Below are 7,358 nucleotides of genomic sequence, written 5' to 3'. Positions count from 1 at the left end.
TCCTCTTCCCCCAAAAGAACTTTTATTCATCAGAAGTTGCAGACAGATGCACTAGGCAGCAGGGATGGCAAATCTGGATTTGGGGGAGCCCCGGTGAGCTTGGGAAGGGGCCTTAGCAGTTACTGCTGGAAAAGAGAGTTCCCCGGAAACTCGCAGTCAATCAGGAGAAAGGGAATGACCCTCGGCAGGCTAGAGCCACAGGGGAGTTTAGCACCCCAAAAGTTATCCCAAAGGAGAAAGACACCATGGGGTGTGGGGGATGGGGGGGACACCATGGGGTATGGGGGAGATGAAGGGGAGACACCACTAGCCAGGGCCCCATGGAGATTCAGCATAGATGGTGTAAGCCATGGCCCGATTAATAGGGGAAATTCCACCTCGGTGGGGGAAGGGTGATATCCCTTGACTTTCTGATTGGATACAGTAAGTTTTTCCAGACCTTCACAGCGGGGGGACTATGGGGCTGAGCTGACCCCCCTCAGGGCCCTTCCCTGCTGGCCTCCGGAAGTCACCTTATCAATACTTCAGGCTTTCCCCGCCAGCCCCACCCAGAGTCCCTCATCCAGCCCACGGCACAGCCAGTGGCTGCCCTTGCATCCCCCTGGCCGGACAGCCCTCCCACTCCCCACCGGCAACATCCCACATCCCACGGGCACCTCTCCCTTCCCATGGGCTCCCCCGCTCCAGGAAGAGCATTTGCCACCGGCATTTCCTGCTCCTCCTGGCCTCGCTCCCTCTCCCAGCAGCACTGCCATTCACTCACCTCCCACAGGGGCCATCTTTGACTCTCCCCCCTCCCCATGGAGTGACTGGATCATGCAGAATCCACCTCATGGCTCTCTTGGACCCCGGGGTGAGAGCCCAGTTAAAGCTAGAAGGGGCTCAGACTGTCTGGTGCAATCCCAGCATCCTTTGGGAGAGGGACGGGAGCCCAGGCACTGAGCTGTGGCCAGTGCTCTCCATGGCCAGTGATCCTTGCAAGGTCAGGAGACCAGGGGACACCCTCTCCTCCCCCCCCCCCCCCCCCCCCCCCCGGTATTCTATACCTGCATTGTTAAGTGGGTGTGTGAATGGGAACCTTGCGCACTCTTCCCCGGTCCTACAGGCCCTGCAACCACAAGGAAAGGCTGGGGCGGGGAAAGGAGGGAGGAAGGGAGAAAGGGCTGACTTAACTCAGGCACAGAGGAAATGGGAACTGAAATTAGATGAAGAATTGGGGCGTCCTGTGTTTTTTCCAGTTAGCGCCTACTTCTTTTTCCCCGGCTCAGTGATGGCAAACTCGAGTATTGACTTAGAAACCACATGTGTTCATAGATTTCCTTTTTATCAATCACCCACATGTCAGTGTTGGGGGGGGGCTACATTTTATTCTGATTTGGGACGTCACTCGGGGACATGCAGGTTGCATGAGGGCCGGAGGCTGCCCAAGGACTGTGTGTGAGCTGAACCTCCAAGGCCGAAGGGAGGAAGCTGACTCTTTTTGCATCTTACTCTCTCCCGGATTCTCCTTCCTCAGGGTCCAACTGCCTTCCGGCTGCCTCTCGCCTCTCCAGAGCTCCCTGAACCATGAACCAGCATCCTCCCAGGCAGCCAGCGCTGACCAGGGGCATTGGACCTTCCTGGGACACAGACCCATGAGGGGAAGTGGGAACCAGAGGCAAGAGCGCAGGTGATCAAAGACTGCCCTGTCCCAGTCATCCCACCCAAAAGTGCAGGAAGGACCCAAATCCTTGGCTGCGGCAAAAGCCACAAGTCAGGAACAGATGCTGAGGATATGAGGAGGCCAAACAGTATAAGGAAATAAGAGGAGATTCCTGAGAAGGAAATAATAATTCCGCAACCACTAAGAGTCGAGCCCCCAGAGGGAAAAAACAAAACAACCCATCGGTCACAAGGATTTTGAGATTACCTGGAAGAAACAGCAAGAAATAAAGACAAAATGAGGAATGAAGTTAAAGCTCTGGAGCAAAGAAATGGAAGGACAATAAATAATTTAGAACAGAAGCATAAAACTTGATACTCTGAACAGCTGCATGAGAAAAAAGCAACTATCCGAACAAAGTCAAACAATTGAAAAATAGAAGAAAAATAAGTTATCTTTTATCAAAAAGAGGATGGGGAGGGAGGAAAAAGCTGTAAGAGGATATGATAAAGGAAAGCACACAAGCAACATCTCTAACAGTGAATGAAATGAACTCTAGTAAAATGCAAGAGCAGAATATAACAATATGTTTTCTTTTAACAAGAAACACACTTGAAACATAAAGATACACTCAGAGTTAAAGTGAGGGACTGGGAAAAAGAAAAAAATATAGGATTAGCGATAATGATTTTATGAATGGCAACAATGAAATTAGGATTAAGAGATACATAGGCAGAAAAAAAAGAGATACATAGGTAACTACATTTTCCTGAAAGGCATCACAGATAATGAGAAATTAGCAACACTTTATACACATATATGCATGTGTATGTAATTGCCTAATGGCTTAACACCTAAGAACTTAAAGGAAAGGTTAAGCAAATTACAGTAAGAAATAGCAAAACTAGAATAGTTGAAGACCTAAATATATCCTCTTTTAGACCTAAACAAAATCTAACAATGACAAACAAACAAAAAAGAAGTGAAAGATAAACAGAACTTTAGAAAAAGTTAACGTGATGGGTCTCTGGCAAATAATAAATAGGTATAGAAAGAAATGTAAACCTTTGTCAGCTGTGCATGGTTCTATTTTTTAAAAATTGACCATGTAATAGAGCATAAAAATCTTATATATTAAGTAAATTTTTTACTGTTCACAAAATAATATAATTAAAGTAATAGTCTTTGAAAAAAGGATTCGAACTTAGAAATAAAATAATTTAAATAATTTAATTTAATGAACAAACCACAGAACACTACATAATTTCATCAGTGAAGATGACAGTCATAAGACAAGATAGCAGAACTGTTGGGATGTAGCCAAAGCAAACCTGAGGGGAATATTTACTTTTCTAGACACTCTCATCTTAAAAACAGAGACAGGACAGATCAATGAATGTACAACTTTTTAAAATGTCAAAAAGCAATAAAATAAAAATACAACCAAACTGTAAAACATAATTGAAAATCAAAGAACTTATTGACAAAATTAAAAGCAAAACAACAATAACTGAATTGTTTGATAAAATTATGAACTTAAAAAAGCAAATAATGAACATGATTCTTAAGAAAAGAAAATCAAAATATCAGTATCAAAAATAAAAAAAGGAAAGTTACAACAAATAAAGTGGAAATCATGGAAATTTTAGAAACTGTTTTGTCCAATTATTGCCAACAAAACATACATTTTATCCATTTAAATGAAATTAATTAATGTCTGCAATTTATTGTTTAAATGTTTTTATTAAAGCTTTTTGTTTTCAAAACATATGCCTAAATAATTTTCAACATAAATTTCAATAATTTGCAACAAAACATTGTTTTCCAAATTTTTTCACTCCCTCCTGCCCACTCCCCTAGACAGCAAGTAATTCAAATATGTAAAACATGTGCAATTTTTCTATAAATATTATTAATAATATTATAATTATTATAAATGCACAAGAAAAGTCAGAACAAAAAGGAAAAAACGAGAAAGAAAACAAAATGCAAACAACAATAAAAAGAGTAAAAAATACTATGTTGTGAACCACACTGGGTTCCCACTGTCCTCTCTCTAGGTACAGATGCCTCTCTTCATCACAAGACCATCGGAACTGCTCTGAGTCATCTCGTTGTTGAAGGAGCCAGTCTGTCAGAATTGGTCATCGTATAACTTTAACACCTGCCATTTAAATGAAACTGATGAATACTTCCAAAAATATAAAACTCTCAGATTAATAGAACAAGAAATAAATAATTTTAATAAATTAAACATGTCATAAATGAACTCTCAAAGAATCTCTCCATCCAACTAGGTGGATTTACAAGTGAAATAAGTTACTAAACACTCAAAGAAAAAATATTTTCAATATAACAAACAATATGCAAAGAACAGAAAAGAAAGAGTCACTACCAAATTCTACAGTACAAAGTTGATCTCAATACTTAAATCAGAGGGAGATAAGGCAGAGAAAGAAAACTCTAAATCAGAGGTTTTTAACCTTATTTGTGTCATGAACAAACTCTTAGTCTGCCAAAGCCTACTGAAGCTTTCTTAGAATGTTTTCAAATTTATAAAATAAAAAGAATAGGATTATATCAATCAATCATAGCAAACATTTGCATATTGAATTTTTTAAATGAAATAAAATTATATTGAAATAAAGATATTTTTCTCATCCAAATTTATGGACCCCCTCTATCTCCCCACGTTTAAAACCCCAAATCTGGACTTAAGGAAAGCACTCACTGGGGTAAGAAACTCCATCCATGGAAAGGAACAGCAGACTCTGATCCTAGATGAAGATGGGTGAGGTCAGGTTGTAGAGTGCTCTGGGGGAGACCGAGCTTGGGCTGGAAGCGGAGAGGAAGGTGTGTCTCCTGGAAATTAGGGAACTCCCTTCTGCAACATGGAGCCTAGAAGTCATAGCCGCCCCCTGCTGGGAAGTGATGGAGCCGCCTGAGCGAGATCTGCAGGATGAGGGATGACTCTGGCCCCCGTGGCCAGGCCCCCCACCCCAGACAACCCATCCTGCCCCAGAGCCAGGTCCGGCCGTGTTCCCCCACACTCCCCGCATTCTCTGTGACCCGGCTGCCCTTTGCCTTTCCCACCCAGACAAACTGATGCCTTGGATGTTGCCCGGGCCCCATGGGCTTCCTCTGTCTCTGGCTGCGCCTCCTTCCCTCCCTCCCCTTTCTTAGAATCCCTGCTGCCCTCCAGGCTGCCTTGTTGGATTCCCACACTCTGTGCTCCCCGTCTCTCCAGGAAGCATTTTGCGTTGCTGATCTATCTGCTGTTGAATCTCCTGGGCAGAGTGAGAGCCGGTGCCCAGGGGCTGGCAGTGCCCGGGCCAGGCCTTCAGGGACACTTAAGTGGACGGCTACAGGACAGCCCCCATCTCTCTGGGTGGAGGCTCTCTCAGCGGGGCTCTGGGGACAGATGGACATGGCTGGGAGGTTTCCTTCAGTCCCGGAGTTCTAGATTTCTTTCTGTACCGACTTGTTAACTGCCAGACCCATCACATCGGACTTTCCTGTGGTCTTTAACCCCTTTCTGTGACTTATTTGTTTAGGTCTGAAAGGGGATCGTTAGGCCTTCAACTAGTAAAGTTTTGCTCCTTCTCACTTAATTTGCGCACCTTTGCCTTTGAGTTCTTGGGTGTTAAGCCACTGGGGGCCTTTCTCCCCTGAGCTGCCTTGGCTGCTTTCGGTCTGTGTATAAAAGTTCTCCATGAGCTCTGGGCACGTGTGCTTACAAGGGGGGTGGTGACCCGGGTGAAGAGGGGCCGGTGACCCGTGTGAAGAGGGGCCCGCTCCTCAGTTTCCCAGGTCGGGCCCTGAGCAAGAGGGGCCAGAAATCCCCTAAAGCGCTCCCAGGCTCTCGGTAGGGTGACGGGGCCTTGCGGGGCCAGACAGAACCCCTGCAGGGCCAGCCCCTGCACCCAAATCCCCGGGTCGGGCGGGGCTGCTCTCGGCCCCCTCCGGGTCCTCACGCTTTGCAAGAGCGCTCTTAGCCTTACATGAGGGGCTTTGCCCTTCTTACCGTCCTCCAGCCTCCTCCAGGCCTTGCCTAGGGGCACACGACAGGAGGCAGGCCCCAGACCCGGTGGTCCTGGTTTTGTCAGCAGCCTGGGGCCTGTGAGAAGACCGGGAGCAAGTTCCCAACGGCACCGAGGGGCGTCTGTCCCCCCGCTCTCTGCCAGAACGCCCAGCTCGGGAGCCCGCAGTGTGGGGGCTTGTCCAGGTCACCACCTCCCTCAGGCAGCGCGGAGACCTTCCGGGCTGGGAGGCCGAGGGGGCTGAGTCAGACACTGTCTAGACCGCTATCTCCTGCTCCCATCTCCCCCTCTCAGCTGCCCAGGAGGAATTTCCGGCTTCCTCATGATCTCACCCAGCACCTCTCCCCTCAGTCCTCTCTCCAGGCTCCGAGAGGCAGATAGCCAGCCCGGTCCTGCCCCTCCCAGCCCAGGGCTCTTCCTTACTGGGATAAGTGGCTCCAGAACAGGGCTCCCCCGTCCAGAGTCAGTTCTCCACAGGAGGCCGGCCTGAGGGCTCAATCAGTGGCCAATTCAGTGGCCTCCGGGCCCCCAGAGAGCAAGGAGCCAGAGGGGATGCGCCCGATTTTGCCCATTTCTCCTGGAGCATCATGCAGAGGCTGCAGAGGTGGAGGAAGCGCTGACGTCCCCAGGCTGCGGCGATGGGCCAGGGAGGAAGCCCTGCTAGAGGGTCAGGGCAGCTCAGGGGGAGACCAGGATAGTGTGTGGGACCAAGCCAGGAGTTGGGGATCTCAGAGCTGAAAGAAGCCTGCGGCAGACACCTAGGCCGCATCTCCCAGGATCACCTTCAGGTGGGGGCCTGGGGCCAAATCCAAAGAACATTATGGGGGAGGCCGCCAGGGCCAAACTGGCCCGGAGAGCTCAAAGCTTCGGCAGCGCCGGGACACAGGGGACCGGCCCCCCTAGAAACGGGGCCCCATGCCTTCCATGGCCTTTGTCCTGCTGGAGGACAGGATTCATTCAAAACAAAGCCGTTTAACAGCACAGTGAGAACATTTGCAACAAAACATTGTCCCTACAAAACTATAAAAATTCTCTCGACTGGCATGAAGTGATCCTGAGTGAAGTGAGCAGAACCAGGAGAGCACGTACACGGCAACAACAAGATTAGACGCGGGTCCCTTCTGAAGGCCGGGGGGCTCTTTGGTGATTCAGGCCAGTTCTGGGATCTTGTGATGGAGAGCGTCTGACCCCGGGAGGCCCGTGGGGACCGAGGGGGGATCCCAGCCCGGCATTCTCACTCTTTCTGTTGTTTGTTTGATTGCTTTTTTTTTCTTTCCCATTTGTTCCCTTTTTTGATCTGATTTTTTTTTTTTTTTTTTTTTTTTTTGCACAGTGTGATAAATGTGGAAATGAGTGGAGAAGAATTGCAAATTTAACATAAATTGGATTACTTGCTTCCAGGGGAGGGGCTGGGGGGAAAGGAGGGAGAAAAAATTTGGAAAAAAAGGTTTTGCAAGAGGGAATGCTGAAAACTACCTCTGCCTGGATTTTGAAACTAAAAAGCTGTCATTAAAAACATTCCCCCTCCCAAGCAGACCCCCGAGGAGACAATGAGCATCCCACGTGAGGGGCCGTGTGTCTGCTGCTGGCCCAGGTGGCTGCAGCACAAGCCTCCGGCGGGCACTGCCCGCTCCTGGCACCTGCCCTCACCACTGCAGGGAGACCAAAGCCGGCAG

General features: G+C 48.0%; 1 long non-coding RNA gene across 2 annotated transcripts; it reads right to left on the bottom strand.

Moving 5' to 3' along the window:
• Positions 1–3,657: 3,657 nt before the first annotated feature.
• On the bottom strand, positions 3,658–6,986 carry LOC105750078. 2 transcript variants are annotated; one of them, XR_001120874.3, is made up of 3 exons: positions 5,263–6,986; positions 4,374–4,560; positions 3,658–3,806 (listed from the first exon to the last, which is right to left on the bottom strand). It is a non-coding gene; the product is annotated as an uncharacterized LOC105750078 (long non-coding RNA). The 2 variants fall into 2 exon arrangements; XR_004232712.1 differs by having other exon boundaries at positions 4,374–5,335; positions 5,667–6,986.
• Positions 6,987–7,358: the final 372 nt, after the last annotated feature.

Source organism: Sarcophilus harrisii, chromosome 3 (genome assembly GCF_902635505.1).
Source record: "Sarcophilus harrisii chromosome 3, mSarHar1.11, whole genome shotgun sequence".
In the NCBI taxonomy this organism is placed as follows: Eukaryota; Metazoa; Chordata; class Mammalia; order Dasyuromorphia; family Dasyuridae; genus Sarcophilus; species Sarcophilus harrisii.
Note: the sequence above shows the minus strand (reverse complement) of the source record. Positions and strands in the feature narration are given on the sequence as shown.